The sequence below is a fragment of the Lynx canadensis genome, chromosome C1 (genome assembly GCF_007474595.2).
Source record: "Lynx canadensis isolate LIC74 chromosome C1, mLynCan4.pri.v2, whole genome shotgun sequence".
NCBI lineage: Eukaryota > Metazoa > Chordata > Mammalia > Carnivora > Felidae > Lynx > Lynx canadensis.
The window spans coordinates 74,455,323-74,478,265 of record NC_044310.1 but is presented as its reverse complement, the minus strand read 5'-3'; the positions used below and the strand labels follow the sequence as shown (position 1 = coordinate 74,478,265).

Sequence of the window (22,943 nt, the reverse complement as noted above, 5' to 3'; positions counted from 1 at the left end):
TATTTATTGAGAGAGGCAGAGAGAAAGTGAGAGAGAGGGAGGGAGAGAATGAGAATGCCCGTGAGTGGGAGAGGGGCAGAGGGAGAGAGAGAATCTTAAGCAGGCTCCATACCTAGCAAGGAGCCTGCTGTGGACTCAACTTACTATTGTGAGATCATGACCTGAACTGAAATCAAGAGTTGACATTTAACTGACTGAGTCACCCAGGCGCCCCTCCAAATGTTTTGACTATTTACTTTTTACATTTGGATCTTTCATTTTTTTTTTCCAATTCATTTTTGATATGATGTAAAGTAGGAAGCTATCTTTTTTCCTACTTGGATAACTTATTGGTCTTGATCATGTTTTCTGAATAATTAATCCTTCTTCATTGATTTGTAATACCATCTCAGACACAAACAACATTTCTATGTAAGTGTTTGTCGGTTCTGGTCTCTTTTTTCTGCTCTCCTGTTCTATCTGTCTAGACCTGTATATCTTAATTAATATAACTATTCTAATATATTATAGAATAAGTCTCTACACCTTAGTTTTCAAAATTATGTTAGTGATTCTTGGTTCTTTCCTTTTCTCTTTGAATTTTAGGATCAGCTTGTCATGTTCTTTAAAAATACTCCTTGGGATTTTGATGGAATTAATTTGTAGTAAAATTAATATCTTTATAATTCTGAGTCTCCCTATTCATGACCATATTCTATCTCCATTTACTTAGGTCTTTTTTTTTTTTCCTTTGGTCCCCTTATAAGGTTTTATAATTTTATCCATAAATACAGTTGGTCCTCATTATTTGTGGATTTCATATTTGTGAATTTGTCTACTTCCTAAAATTTATTTGTGATCTCCCACATCAATACTCACCGTGCATTCACGGTCATTGGCAAACACGTGCAGAGTAGCAAAAAATTTGAGTTGACTAACATACACCCATGTTCCCAGCTGAGTTCCAGCAAAGCAATGTTTTGTTTTCTTGTTTTAGTTCTCATATTGTAAACATGAGTGTCCTTTCTGCAGTTTATTTAGTGCCATATTTTTCATATTGTTCTGCCCTTTTCCAGTGATTTAACTGTTTAAAATCCCCCTCAAGCATAGTGCTGAAGTGTTATCTAGTGCTCCTAAGGGCAAGAAGGCTGGGATGTGCCTTTCAGAGAAAATACATGTGTTATGTAAGCTTTGTTCAGGGATGAGTTATAGTGCTGTTGGCTGTGAGTTTAGTGTTAATGAATCAACAATATATAGTAACCAAGGTCTTTTAAAACAGAAACACACATGAAACAAAGTTATATATTGATCAGTCAGTGAAAATGTGACCAGAAACTTGCAGGAACCCTTCCCTGTATTTCCCCTAGGAGCAATGGTTCAGTATTTGCTACTTTAGTGTATGTGGCAACTTTATAGAACATAATTACCACGAATAATGAGAATCGACTGTAGCCTAAACATTTTTTATTATATTTATTTTAAGGCACCTTGTATTTTATGTAATTGTAAATAGTATCTGTTTTTACATTACATTTTCTAACTTGTTTTTACTGGTGTTGAGTGTATTGATTTTGGTATGCTGATCTTATGTCCCAGCTTTGTCATTTTACTAGTTGTGTGATTCTTGGCAAGTTTATTAGGTTGGTAGGGCAGCCCTAACAAAGTACCACAATCTGTGTGGCTCAGAACAACAGAAATTTATTATCTCACAGTTCTGGAGGCTAAAAGTCTGAAATCAAACTGTTGGCAGGGTCACGTTCCCCCTGAAAACTGCAGGGGACTCCTTCCTTTCCTCTTCCTAGCTTCTGATGGTTGCGAATCATCTTTGGCATTCCTTGGTTTGCAACTGCATGCCTCCACTCTCTGACTTTGTTGTCACATAATGATCTCCCTGTGTGTGTCTGTGCCCCAATTCCCTTTTCTTAAAAGGGCATCAATCATGTTGGATTAGAACCCACCCTAACGGTATCATCTTAAATCGATTACATCTGCAAAGGTCTGATTTTCAATAGGGTCATATTCACAAGTACCAGGGGTTAGGGCTTCACCGTGTCTTCTGGGGAACACAATTCAACCTCTAACAGTAAGTTCCTTAATCTTTCTGTACATCAGTTTTCTTTGGAAATAGTAATTGTATTATTGTCAGAGGGCTGTTGTATTAGATTAGTTAATGGATTAGTTAATAATATATGGAAAGTACCTAGAACTGTGTTTGGCCCACAATAAGAATATAATATGTGTTAGCTGGTTAAATTACTTTTATCTGTCTGATCACTTTGCTGAACTCTGTTACTGGTTTAAAAAGTTTGTAGATAATTTTGAATATACTCTATAGATAGTCATGTTGGATGGAAACAGCAGTTTTATCTTTCCTAATTTTTATACATTTTATTTTACCTTCTTACCTTATTATTGTAAAACACCCATGATAATATTGTATAGAAGCAGTGATAATAGGATGGTGGGCATCTTGTTTTGTTTGTGATTTAAATGGGAGTTATCTATAATTTTATCATTAAATATTATGATTGCTCTAGCTTTACAATGATGTCATTACTCAGGTTAAGAAAGTTTATCTCTAGCCATAATTTTCACAGGGTTTTAAAATTAACGTTTGAATAAGTATTAAATACTTTTTAAATGCATTTTTTAAGAGAATTATGTTTCACCCTCCCCCTCCCCCCCTTTAATATCAAGCCTGAAAGGATAGGAATCAGCAGCAAATGAAAGTCTGGGCTATGAGTCAGGAGGTGAATAGAAACCAGTTGGAATTTACCCAAGGGCTACAGGAGTGCTGATGCATAGGGGCACTTGTACCCTAGTGTTTATAGCAGCACTTTCAACAATAGCCAAATTATGGAAAGAGCCTACATGTCCATCAACTGATGAATGGATAAAGAAGTTGTGGTTTATATATACAGTGGAATACTACTTAGCAATGAGAAAGAATGAAATCTGGCCTTTTGTAGCAACGTGGATGGAACTGGAGAGTGTTATGCTAAGTGAAATAAGCCATACAGAGAAAGACAGATACCATATGTTTTCACTCTTATGTGGATCCTGAGAAACTTAACAGAAGACCATGGGGGAGGGCAAGGGGAAAAAAGTTAGAGAGGGAGGGAGGCAAACCATAAGAGACTCTTAAAAACTGAGAATAGGGGCGCCTGGGTGGCACAGTCGGTTAAGCGTCCGACTTCAGCCAGGTCACGATCTCGCGGTCCGTGAGTTCGAGCCCCGCGTCAGGCTCTGGGCTGATGGCTCAGAGCCTGGAGCCTGTTTCTGATTCTGTGTCTCCCTCTCTCTCTGCCCCTCCCCCGTTCATGCTCTGTCTCTCTCTGTCCCAAAAATAAATAAACGTTGAAAAAAAAATTAAAAAAAAACAACTGAGAATAAACTGAGGGTTGATGGGCAGGGAGAGGGAGGGGAAAGTGGGTGATGGGCATTTAGGAGGGCACCTGTTGGGATGATCACTGGGTGCTATATGGAAACCAATTTGACAATAAATTTCATATTAAAAAAAAAAGAAACCATTTGGAATCAGACTGGGTTGGCAACAAAGGAAGAAACACAAATTATATTTGAATCGCTGTTTGTCTATATTGTTTTGCAGGTGCAAAGTGTGTGGTTGTGGAGGACGAGCTTTAGGTTGGTAATAATAATTAATAATAATAGTGACAACATGGTAAGTGATAGTTAACAATAACATTCCTTACCAAGTCCTTCCAACACAATGGAAATAAGAAGACATACATTTCTTCTTGTAGTTTACAAACTAGTTATTTTGTGAGCTCTAACAAAGCACCAGTATTAAAAAAAAATTCTGAAATAATGAAGGAAAAAGTGTTTACAACACTCTGACCCAGGAGACGGTGTAATTTCAATTTCATGCTTAGTCACAAAATCATCCTGAATAGCTTGTTGAATTCAATCTGCAGTGTGGTATGGATTCTGTAGGGGGCCAGCTCTTCCCACCTTCCTCAGGCTCTGTGTGAGTCACAGGAGGCTCACCCTCCCGCCCCGTTCTTTCTTCTAATCAAATAATTTTTATTGTTATTTGAAAGTTCATTGCACTGAGATAGGTCATCTTTCTGGGATACCGACAAGGTAAAAACCTGGCTCTGATCCATATAAAGCGTTCTGAAACCTGTTTGTGATGAATGTTTGGACAAGCTTTGTAGCTGATGTGTCTGTTTAGATGACAACTGAGGCCCGGCCTGGACCTTTGCACTCACCTTCTGTTTATACCATCTATGAGTAATCTCCTGTTGTTCACACCTGGGTGGTGGGGTGGGTGCTGCTTGCCTTCAAATCCTCAGAGTGAAAAAAGCAAAGGAGAAGTAAGGAGCTCATGGTATCTGGAGCCGTTTCAGAGTTTCTGTGAAGTGAGGAAAAGTTGGGGTCATTTCCTTTAACTTCTGAGCTATTAGTCTTAGTTGTCGGCAGCCGGGTTACCTGTGATTGAAGGCCACAAGTGCAAATATTCAAAAGGCAATTTAGGCATGTTTCTGGCTGGGTGTGGGACCTGCTTCAATAAATTCCAGTGGAAAAAAAGGAATAATGCTGTCTGCTTAACAGCTTGCTTTTCGGGTTCTTAAAATGACTGACAAAAGAGTAAATGCTCAGTAAAAGTTTTAAATTACACCAAAACTCTCTTCCTTTCCTCGTTCCTGCCAACACGCCAACACACACTTCTTAAATTTTTTTTTTAATGTTTATTTATCTTTGAAAGAGACAGAGTGTGAGTGGGGGAGGGGCAGAGAGAGAGGGAGACACAGAATCTGAAGCAGGCTTCCAGGCTCCGAGCTGTCAGCAAAGAGCCTGACGTGGGGCTGGAACCCACAAACAGTGAGATCATGACCTGAGCTGAAATCAGATGCTCAGCCAACTGAGCCACCCAGGCGCCCCTCGCCAACATACACTTCTTAAGTGTCCATTAGATATGTCAGAGATGGATGAGTACAAAGTACTTAGCACAGTTTTCCCGTGGATGGTAAGTACTCAGTGAGTGACGAGTACTTATCCCTATTTAGTACTACTCCCAAGGAGATCATTGCAAATTTTGGTGTGATTTGTCATCTTGTGCAGTGAACGCCTTACCAAGAAGACGTTTTACCATGATGCCTTTTTCTGGTCAGAAGCTGATGTTTGTGATAGCACAGTCCATTCATTGGTCAGAACAATGACAACAACGCATGTATGCGAAATCCGTTTTCTAGGGGTTTCTACAGGGGTGGTGAAACAAAATCTGTCTGAAAGCCTTGATCCAAACATTGGGCTAATGAGGACATGTGGCCTTAGATGATTTGAAGACTGTGTAAAAGGTTAATGGGTTACTATTTAAAAACATACGTAAAGACTTTTTTTTTTCTTCAGTTTGGAGGGCTGCGTTTTCTAAGTTCGCACACAAATTCCTTTTTATAGTGGGTAGGCTGCCTTTCTCAGCTGCATACTGTCATTCCTAAACAATCCTAGAGCTAAAAATTTTAAGTGCTGTCACCCAAAATTGCTAGACAGAACTTACTCTTTAATTTGTCTGTCACTCTGTCTGTCACTCCACTTGCACTTTGTGGTGATGCACTGGTTCAACTGTCATATCCTGTGCTCTTTTACAATAATAATAATAATAAAAAAAAGAGGCCCCAGTTGTACTCCTGGGATGGCTGGAGCGGTCACCTCCAGCTGCCCAGAGCTCTTCTGACCTAAAACTTTGGCAGTGAGTTCTGCTGACAAAGTGCAAGTAAAGTAACAAATCTTTACTCTTTTACATGAATGATCCCTCACCTAGAAACTGTCAATTAGTAGCAAAGACTCAAACACTGAGCGGCAGAGGATGGGGAGAGATGTAACAACTGGTCACCCCAACCTTTTACTATAAGTGTACTGTAAGCAAATGACTTGCTGTAGGTGCCAAGCTCAGCAATGCTTCACAGAGGCAGGTAAGAAGTGCATTCACCTGCCTTTTTCTCACTGTCTGAGCACGGAATTTCTGGAGGGAGCTAGTTGGTTTGACTATGGGGATTCTGTTTGGACTCCACATTTCGATTTGAACGCTCACTTAGGTGGTGTTCAAGGCCGTGACAGGTTCCACAGGGGAAGGAGAGATGGTGTCACAGTCAAGTCTGTGTGATAGGGTCCCAAGAGGAGTCAAAAAGTAAATTTTGGTTTAATCTCTACCTCCTGACCCAAATCCTTTCTGATTACTGCAGGAAGTCTTTGGGCGGGGGTAGAGGTAAAGAAAGAGCATCTCCTGCACTCCAATGTTACGACATGATCTCTTACTGCTCCCAGCTGGGGATCCTTGGCCCCTGTCAGCGTGGAGGCATACCTTCTTCTCACCTGTGTCAGCCCTGGTGTTAGGCCACCAAGCACATTCGGTATGTGTGCTGTATGCTTACAGAGACCTGAGTGATACAGGGCTTTGTTCTATATTGCTTTTCACATACAAGATTCTTCTATCTGTGATTTTGGCTTTGTCCCAAGGGGAAAGGATGGGGTGCAGGTTGAGGACCATCCTGTTGCTCTTCACTGTGTTGTTCTAAAGCCACACTCTTTTCTAGCCCCTGCCCTAAGGCTGGAACTTAGCTTGACCCCTGTGCCTCCTTGACCTTCCATCTACACTGTCCTGTTCTCCTCTGAGCTCATCTACACGCTGGGGGATGAAGGGGTGAGGAAGGTGATCTCCAGTCCCACTGCCTATCAGACAGAGCCCCAGATGGGTTTGATTTTGCAACAAATGCACATCTCGGGCCTCTGTTCTGGGACCTCAGCAACAATAATGACCTGTATCTTTTTTTAGTTTTTTTAAGTGAACAACTCGATTTTAATTTTATTTTTATTTTTGAGAGAAAGAGAGGCAGAAAGAGAGAGAGGGAGAGAGAGAATCTTAAGCAGGCTCCACGCCCAGCATGAAGCTTGATGTGGGGCTCGATCTCACGACTGTGAGATCATGACCTGAGCCAAAATCAAGAGTCAGATGCTTACCTGACTGAGCCACCCAGGTGCCCCAACAACTTGATTTTTAAAGGAAAATTATTCAAGGAAAGAATATTAGGAAAGGTTGGAGGATGTAAAACATTTTAAATACTCCATCTACTGATGATTTCCTTTTTTTAAAAAATCTGTGTTAAGTTTTGGAAGTGGGAACAGGGAGACTTTTTCTGGGTCTTTAATGGAAGGATCAACAGTTGGAGAATATATACCTGCCTCTGCAAAAGTTATTTTTTTGACAACTCTGTGGGAGTTGACGCTATCAATTCTCTGTTAGTCTTTTCACGCAGAAATGTTCCAAAATAGTAGATGATGCCCACAGCTCAGTTTACATCTGTCCCCTGACCTCCCAACCTTCCTCCCCTGTGAGGAGCTACTATTTTTCTGATTGGCTTCCTTTCTCTCCTTCTCCTTGAATTTCAGCTAAAGTCCATTTTGGGAACTTGTGCCTATAGTTTAAAAAACTTTATTGATGAGAGGCTTTGCTCTAATATATAATTAATGAGTCAGAACTTTATGTCCAAGATGCTTTTTAAGTGCCAACAAAGTGTTTTAATTTACATACTAAAGTCTTCATTTTGTTCTGAAACCTTTTGGACTTGCTTAATACATTTATCAAGTATGATTCTGAAAGTTCTTACATGGGCAATGTGCAGTGTGTGCTTAATAGATAACATTAATAAACGCACACTCAATCACAACACTAAAAGCCACTTCCATCTGGATTTACTGGCAATAAAAAGAGACATTACAGAACTTTGGGAATTTGATCAAGGCGCCAAATACTAGTCTTAGATTACAAAACTGTAGACTCTAACTACTTGGGAAAACAAAGCAATCAAGGACAGACTTTTGTTAAAAGCTTTGCACTGTAGATTAATAATTAATGTGTTAAATGTACTTTGTAATAAACTCTATCATCATGGATTACTTTTGATAGCTAAATTGGCAATGATACCCCGACATGGCTTCATTGACTCCGGCTTTCAATTTTACTTGCTAGATTTATTGGGTTAAACGACAATGAACCTATTCTAGGCCTATTTTAACTTGTTTAGAAATCATAATTAATTTAAAAATATTGACGGAGACCGCAAAAATTATACAAAAATTGGCAAAGTTACAAAAACTAATAATGGGAGAAGGTCTTTAAAAGAGAAAGTGGCATAATCTACTTTTAAGGTAAATAAGTAGCTTTCAGTAGGGGAAAAGCAGTTCAAAGGAACCAATTAATGGTTTTCATTCAAGAGACCATTGAAGGTAGTGTTATCTGATTATTATATGTGGATAATAAAGATGAATAATGCAGTAAGTTAGTCTAAAAATAGTCAAATGTTCCGGACACAAGTAAATGCTAGATTATAATTATATATATTGTATATAATTTATATTATGTAAATTATAAGTTACATCAACTTTGAGGTCAGGAATTAGAAGTAGACTTAAGCATCAAATGTTTAGAAAACTGAGAAAATATCTTTTGTGATGTGTTTAAGTCCAGAACTCTCGGCACTTTTTTCAGAAATTGAATATAAATCCCACCAGAATCCTTTAGAACACACAGAGAATAACAAACCAAATAGACCATCTCTTAGAAAAGTGAATTTTATTTTCCTCAATCTTTGCCTTAACCTTAAGGAAATTGCATTTATTTCTATTTTCATAGGGCACTCCATTTTCAGAAGAGGGATATTCAAGGGTCATGCTGGAGTTAAGGTACAGGGTTACTGCAAAAATCTGTATTTCATCACTTGTTTTGAGAGTCCCTTATTCCCCACCCCCAAATAACAATAATCTCACACACACTTAGAACCTTACTTGTTGCAAAGGGTTTTTGTTTTTCAGTTGTATGATGCTGTTCATTATTTAAAAACTCACATGAAACAATAGTGTATTTGTTACAGGTATATGTAAATAGATTATGTGGGAAAAAATATACCATTGACAACGCTGCAGACTTCTGTAGAAGGAATAAAGATTGAGGTCTTCATCAAAGAGGACTGGGCCCACAAAGCACTCTCTCACACACTGTTTCTCTTATCCTTGAAACACGTGTAAGTCCAGTTTGTATAGGAAGTTCCTCTCTATTCATCTCACAAACAGTTGAGAACCTACTGTGTTTCAGCTGCTTGCGATGTATCAGTCAACAAAGCCCGTGACTTCAGAACCAAAACCCTTGTTTGATACTCTTGTTGATAAAAAATAACAGATGTAAAAAAACAAGTAGATTAAATAGGATGTTAGAGGGTGATAATTAGTATAGAAGAAGAAAAATAAATTTGGAAGGACGTGAGGGCTTATCCATGGGGATATCTGGGTGAAGGGCATTCCCAGATGAGAGCCCAGTCAGATCCTTAGGAGGAATGTGCCTGTCCCTCTGAGGAAATGCAAAATGGCTCGTGTGGTTGAAGCAGAGTAATGAAGAAATGAAGTCAGACAGACAATACAGACCACTGTAATGTCTTTGGTTCTTCCTTAAAGGGAAGTAGGGAGCTATTGCAAGAGTTTGAGCAACAGAGTGACACAATCTCACGTGAATTTTAGAAGTTCCACGCAGCTGTTGTGTTGAAACAGAGTGTGGATGACAAGGTTCTCAGGCAGACCAGCCAGGAGGCTCACACACTAATTCAGGAGAGTGGTGAGGTGGCTCAGACCCAGGAAGGTCCTGGGGAAGTAGTGAGAAATGGATACAATTTGAACATATTTTGAAGGAATAGCTGACAGGATTTCCCGAGATTGGATGAAGGTAAAAGAGAAGGGCATGTGAAGAAGGACTCCAAGGTTCTCTGACCTGAGCGCCTGGAAGGGTGGAGTTGCCATCAATGGGTATGGGGGAAGGCTGCAGGTAGAACAGGTTTTCGGCGGAAGGCTGGAATTCAGAGGTAGATGTGTGAAGTTTGATACTGTCTTTAAGTATATGTAGGCCAACTGCCAAGTAGGAAATTAGATTCGAGAGTCCGGAGTTTGGGAAAGGACTCTGGAGTGGGTGTATGCCTGCATCTGGTTTTGGGAATTGTCAGTATGGTGATGGTGTTTAAAACCCTGAGGTGGATGAGACTGCCAAAGCTGTGAGGCTGGAGAGAGACAAGAGGACCAGGGCTGTCTTCATGCTTCAGGCATTAAACACATACTTAATGAGCTAAAGATATAATTGCAATAATAACAAAGTTCTATGAAGGAAAACCTCATGGGGCTCTGGTGGAAGACGGTCAGCTCAGGGTGAGCCTCCCACAGAAAGTGGCACTAATTCATTCATTCATTCATTCATTCATTCAGAGAGCACAAGTACCAGTGGGGGAGGGGGGCAGAGGGAGAGAGAGAGAGAATCCTAAGCAGGGGCTCAGTGTCAAGCCCAAAGTGAGAGCTTGATCCCACCACCCTGGGATCGTGACCCGAGTCGAACACTCAACCGACTAGCCACCCAGATGCCCCAGAAAGTGGTGCTTTCAAGGAGACCTGAAGGAGAAGTAGGAAGGAGTCAGCCAACTAATACAGAGCAATTGTCTGAGCAGGCAACCTGGGGCGGCCAGGGGCAGGTGCACACTGAACAGAGCACGGGCAAGTGGGGCAAGAACATGGTGTGCCATGGGAGGGTGATGTGAAATGCAGTTGAAGGGAAGGTAGGAGCCAGATTGCGTAAGGGGCCACGTGAGGATTTTGAACTCATGAACAGTGGGAAGCCATTCAAAATGCTAAGAAGAAAAAGACTATAAAGCAATGAATTAAGATCTTTTAGCTGGAAAGAAGTGAATAATGAAGGGCTTCAAGGACGGTAATGGAAGTTTCTGCTTAAAATGTGTATTAAATACAAGGGGAGAAAGCAGGATGAATGAATGGCAGAATTGCAAAACAGGCTCTTGAGGTACAATGACTGAGACCAAAATAAGGTGGGATTGTGAGTAATATTTAATTTTTCAGTCATTTTATTTTAAAAACAGATAAAAACCTCATAAAAGCTAGAGAGGAGTCATAGAAACCAGGTATGGTATGGCTGGCGGTGTGTACCCAGACTGAGAGTTGCAGAAGCCTTTTTTTAAGTTGGAAAGAAGAATGCAACTGGGCATGTAAAATAATGAATGCTACAGAAGAGACCAGGTGGCCAGACCTGTTTGTCCTTTGCTGTAATGTTAGAACAGGGCATGGTTAACGAGTGGTGACAAGCTATAGTCCGTCTACAATGAAAATCCAAAAAGAAAAAGAAAAGCCTCTACTAAGGATTGAGGGATATCGGAGGAAGAATGTTTTGACATTATAACACATGATAATAAATGTTGTGGGCTTGCCTTTTCTGAAAGTCTTTAGAAGCTGGGCAGACCAAAGGGTGACAATGTTCAAAATTAGTTAACTATGGTGAATCTTAGGGTGCTTTGCTAGTTGGACTTCTTAGTTTTAACTGCCCCTAACCAGGAAACCATTCACGAGGTGAGAGTGATGAGACTTAGTTAGCATAGAGAGACAGGAGAGGGACTTGGCATTTTGCAGGAAGAGTTACTTGGGGCCAGGATGGGTAGCTGAAAAACAATCATGTATCATTCAGGGAGTTCTGTGGGTTCTCCTCACACAAGATGCATTGTAATTTGCAAATTTGCAAGGCAGATTATCATCTGCTTGGGAAGGTACTCAAAGGGGGAAGGACACAATTCTAGCCCCTGTTTTTGTGAATACAATGGGCAGCTAATCCTGAATCAAAGGGAATAGTTTAAAGACCTTTTAAGAACTATGAGATTACTTGACAGTCAAATACTAGATAATCTTACAGAAATATTTTAAAGAAATATCTCATTAGCTCACTCATTTGTTCATTCATTCATTCACTCATTCATTCATTCATTCAAAAAATGGTAATCAAGCTCCTCTTTGTGCCAGGAGAAGCACTAAATGCTTGATTGGCCTTTATCCTTACAGAGTCTCTTTTAATGGGGAAAACAAATAGTAAACAAGGAAATGAACAACTTTGATTTGTCCTGTGAAAGTAACACACCAGATGGGGAGGTAAGTAATGGGTGTGGCTAGGGTAGGAGAGCCCTCTGAGATCAGGTGTTTAGGGAAGTTTTCTCTGGGGAGGTTATCTGAGCCACTGATAGTCTGGAGCATTAGATCATCTCCACTCACATGCCCGGTGTTAGGTCACGGTGTCTTCAATTTAATTTGTCCTTTTCAAAAATCTCCTTATGTGGTGAAGCCTTTATGTCCGTTTATGACAACTTTTAGAAAGCTTAACGCCTCTGCCACTAAAGTTATAGCTTCCATTTACCTGCAGGCATAATTCTTTATTAACATCTATTTTCAACTATGTTAATGCAATGGAAGCTTGGTACCTACAACACTGTAGTTCCCAGGACAGGCTTAAATAGGAAAAGACTCAATTACTAAATAAAATGTTCGCAAACAATTTGTATGTTCAACTGTAGGGGGAGTTAATATTGCTAATAGGAAAAATTCCACTACAAAAATGAATCTAATGGTTACTGGGGATTTGGAAACTTGGAAATATCATCAAAATATAAATATTGGTATAATGCCAAGATTGCATATTATTCTGTATTATTAAATCATAAAAAAACTCAACTTTTATCGCAATCAGGTTTGGAATGCTCAACATTCTCTTGCCATTTAACTAGAACACATTTTTCTAGATACAAATGGATATATTAATTTCCATAAAAGTGTTATCTTTTTACAGTATATTTAATTCAGATCCAGTTCTATTTCCACTAAAATAATTGCTTATAATACACAGACTCGATTTTATATGACTAATTAGAACAGTGTATGGGAAAAAATAGGTTTGCAGGTAATATTGAAATTAAATATGTTAATCTGTACCTCTGTGTGCACATTTTATATGAGCTTTAATTTGCCAAATAAATTATAGTTCTGTGTTTATAAGGTGCCCTTGAAAGAGTGTCCTATTTTTGAGCACTAATACCATGGGGAAACAAATATACAAAGCTTTTAGCTATAGGGCTACACTTGCATAAATTAAGGCAAGAGCTGTTGGTTGGTAAGTAGAGCTATGGTATCCTTAGCTTTTTAAACACTCTGAATTGTTAACACATTTTTTTTTAGTATGGTTACTAATATTAAGATAATAAATAATATTTAGTTTCAATATCGCACCCTTCAGCCAGGGCATAAATTCATTTTGAATGCTGTGTTGAATTAATGTATAATAAACATACTGCAGTTTGCTATCAGGAATTCTCAATGAAATGCAGGAAGTCAGTTCTTTGCTTATGCATTAGCACTGCCAGTCTTGCTCTGTTTAATTTTAGCTATTTATAAAATTGCTCTACTGACAGTCCTCTATTTTCACGTGATTGTTTTAAGGTTAACCAGAAATGGTATGGTGTGTTTTCTGAAGTTGGTTGTAGTGCTGATGTAGGAAGACGGGTCCTTAACAAAAATTCTTTTCACAATTAGCCACCTGCAGTGGGGACATCCAGCTGCCTAATTGGGTGAATTGTGGGGTTTCCTGTGGGGCAGGTGGGGGCCTGCCAAGGAGCAGTGGAGTGTCTCAGAAGGGAGTTGGAGCACAGGGGACTTGGGAAAATAATGTTGCCAATGGAAGTAGAATCTGGAATCTGATAGCGGTTGTAGCAATTGCCATTTACTTCTGAGACAAATCAGAGCTGTATCTAAAAATGTTATGTATTATTGTCTAATAGATTGGCTCCTTTTTAGGATATCTATTTAAATAAATTCTAGGACTTTTCCCTTAAAAATGGCTCTGAGGCTTGCATCTTGATGGAGTACGGTGAATTCCCCAGTAACACCCAAGTTTGCAACCACAGAAAGTGGTAAGGAAGCCTTCAAAAAGGATATAGCTAATGTTACTCTGTATCAGTCAGCTCAGGCTGCCATGACAAAATATTACAGATTGGGTGGCTTGACAGAAATTTGTTTTCTCACAGTTCTCTAGGCTGGAAGTCCAAGGTTAGGCTGCCAGCATGAGACGTTCTGGTAAGAGCTCTCTTTCTGGTTTGCAGATGGCTACCATCTTGCTGTGTCCTCACTAGCAGGGAGAAGGAGTGAGCCCTGGTATCTCTTGTTATAAGGATATTAATGTTATTGAACCAAGGCTCTACTCTTATGACCTCATTTAACCTCAGTTACTTCCGTAAAGGCCCCATCTCCAAATACAGTCACATTAGGGGTTAGGGTTTCAGCATGTGAATTTTGGGGGGACACAATTCAGTCCATAGTATACACTAAATTATTTAAATATGGGGCTTTTAAAATTGGGGTTCATAACTTCTTTTGGTGCCAAAGAGCCCTTTGGCAGTTTGGTAAAGCCTGTGTATGGACTCCCTCTCAGAACAAAGTGTTTAAATGCATGAAGTAAATTATATAGGGTTACAAAGGAATCTAATTATACGGAAACGCAGTTAGAAAATATTAAAATGCTGTGGTCTAGAAATACGGTTCTTTTTTATTAACAATTAGTTAACATGCTCTAGTAATGGATAAAAATGATATTTTGAAATATTTGCAGTAACTATAATATAATTGGAAAATGTTTGTGTTTTTTATTGGTGACAAAATCACAGGTACTACTAATACTATTGTGGTTGGTTCCTAACATCTGTAATGAAAGGAAATGTAACATTTTAATCAGACCTGGAAATAAAAGTGAAATTTTTGTTTTTATCCAAATTCAAAGACTTTCTTACTTTTATGAATGGACCACAGTCAAGAACCCCTGGATAGGTCACTTTTTGAGATGTGTTTGCAATTTTAAAATCTGTTTTTATATTAGTAATGCTTATAATCATAAAAAATATGTCAGCTTTTATTATACTTAATAACAGACTTATTCATAGTTTTTGTTATAGTGGAATTTGGTTTTAAAGAATATTTTAAAAGTTGTGGTTTTCAGCTGGGGCTAAAACCGGTGTAAGTAAGGTTAAAGTGGTAAAATTACTTTAATAACTAACTCCATTTATAAAGAGATTTTACAGGGGCACCTGGGTGGCTCAGTCGGTTAAGTGTCCGGCTTTGGCTCAGGTCATGATCTAGCAGTTTGTGAGTTCGAGCCCCGTGTTGGGCTCTGTGCTGACAGCTCAGAGCCTGGAGCCTGCTTCAGATTCTGTGTCTTCCTCTCTCTCTGTCCTCCCCCACTCACACTCTGTCTCTCTCTCTCCAAAATAAATAAACATTAAAAAAAATTTAAAGGGATTATTACAACATGAGGATCCACTTTTAAATTCACTTGCCAAATACAGGCATACTTCCTTTTTGTGACTGACTGATTTAAGAAAGCCATATATTTTATGGGCATTGCTAAAATTCCCATCAAAGAAAAAAATAAATCTGGGTTCAGGCCATATGAAATAGTGCATCTATGATTTTATCTCACAGTAGTTTCTGAGCTTGGTCCTTTCGGAAAAGGAAAATATGTAAGCAAAAAGCAAAACTATTTTCCTTACTGAAGACAAAAGACTGCTTCCCAAAAAAAGCCAACCTAAGAGGAAGCAGTATCTTCAGGAAGAATGGTTGGAATATTGAGAAGATCTACTTGAGTAAAAGCCCTAACATGCCTCTGGGGAGTTAAGCTCTGGATAAAGAATTCAAGGTACTTAAAACTTTTTTTTAAAAAGCCAGCCCATTTTAAGGGGCAGAAGTTCTGATGATCTGAATCACTTAAGAAATGCTTTAATCCCAGAGGCATACCCAGGCTGCTGTTTCCTATAGCACAAGTTCCAAGATGGGATATATTACAAGAAAAGCAGCCAGGCCTATTCAGGTTAAGTTTGAGGATACAGGGTCTTTTCAGTGAAGTGAGCATTTGGTATTTATGACTTCCTGTTCTGTGTTCCTGTTTCCAGAATCCATAAAAAATATTTGGCTTTTTAGATATTTCATCACCAAATAGAAGAACCTGTCGTTATCATAATGATAGTTTGTAGGACACCCCAAACTTGCTTAAGAAACGTATTTTTACTGTGCTTCCTGGTCAGATGATAAAATTGAGATTTCAGAGGTTTAGTGGTTTGTCCAAGACCACAGCACTGCGGATGTTGTGGTGTTCAGATCAGAACCTAAGTTATTTGTGTCTGAATTTCATGTTCTTTTTATTGGACTCTGTGGCCTTATTAAAATTTTTTTAATGTTTATTTACTTTTGGGAGGGGGAGGGGCAGAGAGAGAGGGAGACACAGAATCCGAAGCAGGCTCCAGGCTCTGAGCTGTCAGCACAGAGTCCGATGCGGGGCTCGAACCCTTGGACTGTGAGATCATGACCTGAGCCGAAGTCAGATGCTTAAACTATTGAGCAACACAGGCACCCTTCTGTGGCCTTATTTATAGCCTCTTTAAGGAAGGGACAGTGACTCACAAGAAATCACATTTCAATAAATATTCAATAGATCTAATTATTGAATATTTAGTCTACAAATATTAATCAAACGGCTACAGTGTGACAAGGTGATATGCTAGGCACTGACCTTATAATGTGAAGAAAACGGACATGGTCTCTAAGTGAAGCTTACAATCATGTGGGGCAGGCGTGAAATGCATCATTATAGTAAAGTGTGATGATGTAAGAGTTTATGGTACTATGTAGGAGGGACTGGGCCTGCTTTCATGTACATCAGTATCTGAGCATACTGGGTTGTGTCCTTCATAGTGTTCTTCACACTGCATATACACATACCATTCTCATTCAGAATACGAGTATCGGAGTCTTTCTGCCTGGGTTTTTGAGTCCTTGTTTCTTCATATACTTGGCTTGTGTGATCTTGGTCAAGGTTCTTAACCTCCATGTCCCTCAGCTTCGTCATCTGTACAATGGGATAACAGCAGTACCTACCTGAAAGACTTAGTGTGGAGATGTGAGATGATCGTTCTAAAATGCACAGAATGGGGTGCTTGGGTGACTCAGTCAGTTAAGCGTCTAGCTTTGGCTCAGGTAATGATCTCACGGCTCGGCTCGTGGGTTCAAGCCCTGCATCCGGCTCTGTGCTGACAGCTCAGAGCCTGGAGTCTGCTTCACATTCTGCGTCTCCTCCCTCTCTCTCTGCCCACCCCCCTCATACTCTGTGTGTGTCTCTCTCAAAAATAAATAAATGTTAAAAAAATTTTAAAAATGCACAGAATAGGGGCACCTGGGTGGCTCAGTTCGTTGAGCGTCTGACTCTTGATTTTGGCTCGGTCATGATCTCAGGGTTTGTGGGTTCGAGCCCCATGTAGGCTCTGCACTGACAGCGTGGATTCTCTGCATTGGATTCTCTCTCTCTCTCTCTCTCTCTCAAAAGTAAACATTAAAAAAAATTTTAAATGCACAGAATAGTCCCTGATACACTGTACGTAAAATGATAGCTGTTATAATTTTTTGTGGTTTATTCCTCCCTTAGTGCGTGACAAGTGTTCCTTTGAACTTGTGCTTATAGCTTGCTGTGGGTTAATGTCCACAATTAATGCTTGTTAATCCTGATGCCATCTGCCACCTTGTCCGGGCCCTGATGTTTTGACTTCAAAGTAGAGTGTCTTTGCGAGTTTTCTATCAGTGTTGATCTGGTCCATTTCATAAAGCTCTGCCTAATACCCGTGTTAAGACTCAGCTTTCCCCCTTTAGTCTTAAAGGAAGCAGAGATGGGCCTCATATCTTTGTTGAAATTCTACAAGGTGCAATTTGAAGTTGGATTGACCTTCAAGCTGACAAAGTAAAATAAACAGTTTTATAAATGAAAATGGCTAATCTGAAATAGATCACAGCTAAGAACTTCATTTTTTATTCATCCTCTTCATACAAGGTTGATATCATACAAGTGAACATCTAATATTGTACTTCATTGTGGGGCTCACCAAAGATGCAGTTAGAGGAAATTGAGGGCACAGTGGACTTGCAGAGAACAGAGAATATGTCTGTAGTCCCTTATTTCAGAGAGTTATTATATTTAAATGTAGACATGCCTAATTAAAAAAATAGTTACTAAAATTTTGCTGTTGAATTCTTTTTCTTTTGAACTGTTCTGGATTCCTAGAAATCAACTTAAACTGGCATGTCTTAAAACAGGTTTTTTTTTTTAAGTATGGCAAAGCATCACATAGTTCAGGAAATCTGCCTGAAGTTGTGGAAGATTAGTTGCTTCAAACTCATGTCCTTTAAAGAGTGCTTTGTAGCAATTTCAGTTTTTTCAGCAAAGAAAATCTATCAATTAAGAACACACATATTTACCAGAGAAAATATAGTATAAGAAAAAAAATTTTTAACAGTGTGGGGAATAAATCACAGGATCTATACATCTCCGCATACTTCCTGACAGCTGAATCTAGTGCCTTTGCACAAAGGAGAAGCTTTACTACTGGTCTAAGGGCTGCTTCCTGAGATTCGCTGAGCAGTCTGAGCAACTGGCCCTTGTTCCGGTTCTGAAGCTCAAGTTCAGGGAAGGGAGTGGACCCGGCTACATTAGTGGGGAAAGCCTGAGGGTGATAGGTAAGCACTTGCTTGGGGTTGGCTAGACTGTATGGAAACTGTGCACTCGTGTTATGTATGGTATAACACCAAGATTGATGGCCTAGAATAGGTGGTCCCCTGAGCATTTCCAGAGCAGCCTCTAAGCCTGTTGCAGATCCTTACACACACACGTATACACATGCATACCTAAAGCTGAGCTTGTAAGAGACCATTTGAACGTTCTAAAGATCTGAGACCCTATCTCATTCATATATTATCACCTTGGTTCTTGATTTTTGGCTCCAGAAGTTTACAGCTCCCACCATCCTAGGAAACACTGTTTATCTCTTTGTTCTAATCTTCTTCTGTGTATCTTAGAAATGTAACTCTTTTTGATTTACCCAAGAGGTGCTCACGACTAGTCTTTCTACCAAGCTGAACATCTCAGCATTTTTAGTATGGTAGTTTTGTGACTTTACATATAAAACTTGATAAATAAGGGTTTATTGAATTGAATTATACATGGCTTAAAGTAAAATGGGTTCAAAGGATGCGCCATCTACACCCAGCAGTGTTAAAAGTATATCTAACTACATTAAATCCAAAATGCATAACAATGGAAAAAATAGGGGGAAATTTTAGAAATGACATCACATATAGAGATGTATCCAGTTATTGACTTAAATTCATATTAAAAGTCCTACCTTCTTATACACTCTTGGTGTTCTTAGAACACTGGGTTCCTGTGATGTGTTGTTTTTTCCTTTCACTTTTTGTGTTAATGTTCCAAAGGGAGCAACCAAAATATCATCGTTGATTTAAATCTCTCCGGAGACACCCAGTACCACTGATCGTCTCTTTCCTCTGATTCTCCTCTGCAGAAATTCAGTGTCCAGATGTTTCAGAATCCAGATGGCCTATGAATCCTCTATCACCCAGAAAGGAGGAAAATATGCATGAAAGTGGAACACTGAAAAGAAAAAAAATAATTTAGTGTTGGCAATGTAATGGCGACATACAGGGCTCAAGGAAAAGCTTCCTTTCCTAAAGCAGCAACTTAATAAAGTGCATGTTGTAGGCTCTATCAGCAAGCCAAATTTTCATCCCTGCCTCTTCTTTCCATCACCATTAAGAGGCTTGCAGAGATCCACACTGTTTAAAGGGCAGACAGCATGGAAGAACTATCATGTACAATTTAAAGTAGCAGCTAAAATTGGAATGGTCACAAGAAAGCCTGTTTCTTTGCAATTAAATTGACAAGCTGTCTATGATTACCCTAGGGAACTTGGCAGCTGAGTGATAAAAAGACTGCAGAGTGTTGAAAGGTCTAACACAACATACTAGGTGGACAAAGACCACATCTGCTTAATATACTGATTGGGAGAGTTCTGGAATGTACTTGGCTAAATTAGCCGAGGAGGGATACTAATGATACTTTTTCCTCTCTAAGATCCTCTGCTCAGAACCCATTTTAGAAATTACCCACAAATATTTGGAAGCATGCCTTATAAATAGTATAGTGCAATACCTGATGTTATTTAGCATGAACCTATCATTACAAATCACCAGAAGAAATGAGCAGAAGTTTAGAAAGAAATAATAATAAAAAAACTCTTCCATCAAATGTTTTTGAAATATGTGTACACACACACACACACACACACACATGTTTTCCTATAAAAATTAGTCTCCCAAAAAAAGATTTATAATGATATCAAGGACTAAAGAGTTGAACAACCATAGGTAATTTAATGCAGAATATTAAGTGAGAATTACATGGTATTTTCATTGTTGAGTGTCCTTTGTGTTGGGCAAAGCTGGAACTTAGGTTACAAAGGAGAAAACAATAACCAGATTTTTGATGGTATCAATTTGTGAGGACTAACACACCCATTTCAGCAATGTCTTCTTAATTTTAGTTAGTGCATTCCTTAAAGGAGAAAATGCACATACATATGTGAAGGTTTCTTTGGATACATTTCATAGGTATTAATAGTACTCGACACTAAATAAATAAGTGATGGCCATATCTACTTGCCCACCTGTCCTTTCTGAAGGCTAAGGACCATTTACCTCAGCAAACTTGGAAAGTAGTTTCCATTTCCACAGTAGGATTACCCTAAACAAAATTTCTGAAGCAGAAGTCCATTGTATACTACCTTGGCACTCACTTAAAAAACCAGAGAATGCCCAATTAGCTTGTTAATGCTGTCTGGTCTTTGAGACCATGTGATACTTCAGCAAAATTATTCAAAGCTCAAAGTCACTCAAATGCTCAATGACTCCAACATTAGATAAAGATTCTTAACATCACTAATTATTAGGAAAATGCAAATCGAAACCACAATAAGATATTGTTCACATCTGCCAGAATGACTATTATCAAAAAGGTAGGAAATAACAAGTGTTGGAGAAGATGTGGAAGCAAAGGGAACCTGTGAACACTGTGGGTGGGATTGTGATTGATGTAGCTACTATGGAAAACAGTATGGAGATTCCTCAAAAAAAAAAAAATTAAGAGTAGAAACACCATATGGTCCAGCTGTTTGACTTCTGGGTATTTATCTGAAGAATATTAAAACACTGATTTGAAAAGATATATGCACCCCTATGTTCATTGCAGCATTACTTACAATAGCCAAGTTATGGAAGCAGCCCAAGTGTCCATCAGTAGATGAGATGAATGGATAAAGAATATGTGGTATATATACACAATGGACTATTACTCAGCCATAGAAAGAGTGAAGTCTTGCCATTTGTGACAGCCTGGATGGACCTTGAGGGTATTATGGTAAACAAAATAAGCCAGATGGAGAGAGACAAATACTGTATGCCTTCACTCATAGGTGGGATCTAAAAAAACCCTATGAAAACAAATGAATGAATAAAATAAGACAAAAGCAAACTCATCGATACAGAGAACAGACTAGTGGTTACCAGAGAGGAATGGGTTTGGAGGTGGGCCAAATAGATGAAGGGGTTAACTGTATAGTGGTATTAACTAGACTTGGGGTGGCAATGAGTTTGTAGTGTATACAGACGTTGAATTATAAAGCTGTACACCTGAAACCTATATAATTAGAAAAAAAGAAAAAGAAAGAAAATGCCACTTATGAACTGGTAAGAATCTGTAGAGGAAACATCAATCTAGGGGAGTCCACTCATGAAATTGAATATGGTTCGAATACCATGTTCAAAGATATGGTACAATAAGATAGCTTATTATGACATAGATCTCCATTTGCTGATGTTTGGAAAGTTGTTACAAACAGTATTTATTGTTTGATTGCATTTTTATAAAGCTTTGGGTATATTAAAAAAAGATTCCTCAACAGTATATTTGGATTAATGAAACAATACCTTATATTACTGTAACACATTACACTTTACAGTTGCTTCACAGAGTAGACAGTGTTGCCCCCATTTTAAAGATGAAGGAAAGGAAGCCCAGAAAGGTTAAGTGAGTGATTTTCCCAAGGTCACATCAAAATCGGCAGAGCCATCTCTTTGTACTTCAGTCAAAGGAAGATTGAGACAGGGTCTGATGTGGGACATAGCGTGAAACATTTAAAAAAAAAAGTCTTTAATTTGCAAAACCTAAGTCAACACATTTGTGTAAATTGAACATTCAAACTTCCCTTTTGGGATAACTGGATGAGATGATACATGTCGGCTGATGCCTTCAGCCAGACTCCTAAGAATCTGAATCTAATTATTGAGGAAAAAACTACTTGTACTCTTTCCTCCCGTCATGTTGAAGGTTATACACTTATGTACTCATTACTTGCTTTTTCTAAGAAAATGTGCATGTGGTGAGAGGGCTGCTATAACATTCCTTTTTCCAAATGTCCCTAACTGCTACCAGCTAGTACAATGCCTTGCACAAAAGTAGGGTGGAATAAATGCTTTTTGATCTTAATTATGATTTCTGACAGATAGCAACCAAATCTTGCTCCAAAGCAATAGTTTCAGATTTATCCAACTCTTGATTAGCCCTGGAAATAGGGAAATAGCATGGATAATTGAAATCCACAGACAAACAAATCTCATGTTACAAATGGCGTCAATCTCTCCCTCAGCAAACCTTTCACTATAGCTAATAACAAAATTATGTTGACTGGTTTGAGTTTTATCATTCTGCCCCCCTCCCCCCTCTGTTCTTGTTGAGGTACTGCTGAGTGGAGAAAGGGTTTACAGAAAATAGGTAACAGGATTAATAAAATCAAGAGTTGATTAGAGTAAAACATCTCTTTGTTTTATTTTGACAACTATGATACATGCATGTGGGTGTTTAACAAATGCTTTTTAATGAGAGTGATATATGATGATAAAAATATATCATCCTGTCTCTTCTTTTATCACTGACCTAGATCACAATTCCTGGGGTTGCTCAGAAACCCTCGTACCTGCCTTGTGTATTAAAGCATTACTTAATGTTATGCATGCATTTATTATAAGCCAGCAAATAAACTTCCAGCAGTAAGGACACAAAGCCTTTAAAAATATAGCATCGTGTGAGGTTAAGATCCAGAATGGAGTATATATCTTTAGTTGTAGAAATATTGGGTGTCTTTAAAAAT

The 22,943-nt window shown here is 38.8% G+C and overlaps 2 long non-coding RNA genes across 2 annotated transcripts in view; one reads left to right on the top strand and one right to left on the bottom strand.

Annotated features, from left to right (window-relative positions):
• The window catches only part of LOC116738260, a 28,424-nt gene extending 9,155 nt beyond the window's left edge, over window positions 1-19,269 (bottom strand). Inside the window, exons 1-2 of the long non-coding RNA XR_004343978.1 lie at window positions 19,068-19,269; window positions 4,212-4,354 (exon numbers count right to left, since the gene is read on the bottom strand). This is a non-coding gene — a long non-coding RNA (uncharacterized LOC116738260). The remainder of the gene's footprint in view (window positions 1-4,211; window positions 4,355-19,067) is intronic.
• On the top strand, window positions 9,113-19,332 carry LOC115521225. The gene is made up of 3 exons (XR_003970995.2): window positions 9,113-9,712; window positions 11,872-11,958; window positions 19,245-19,332. It is a non-coding gene; the product is annotated as an uncharacterized LOC115521225 (long non-coding RNA).
• The last annotated feature ends 3,611 nt before the right edge of the window (window positions 19,333-22,943 follow it).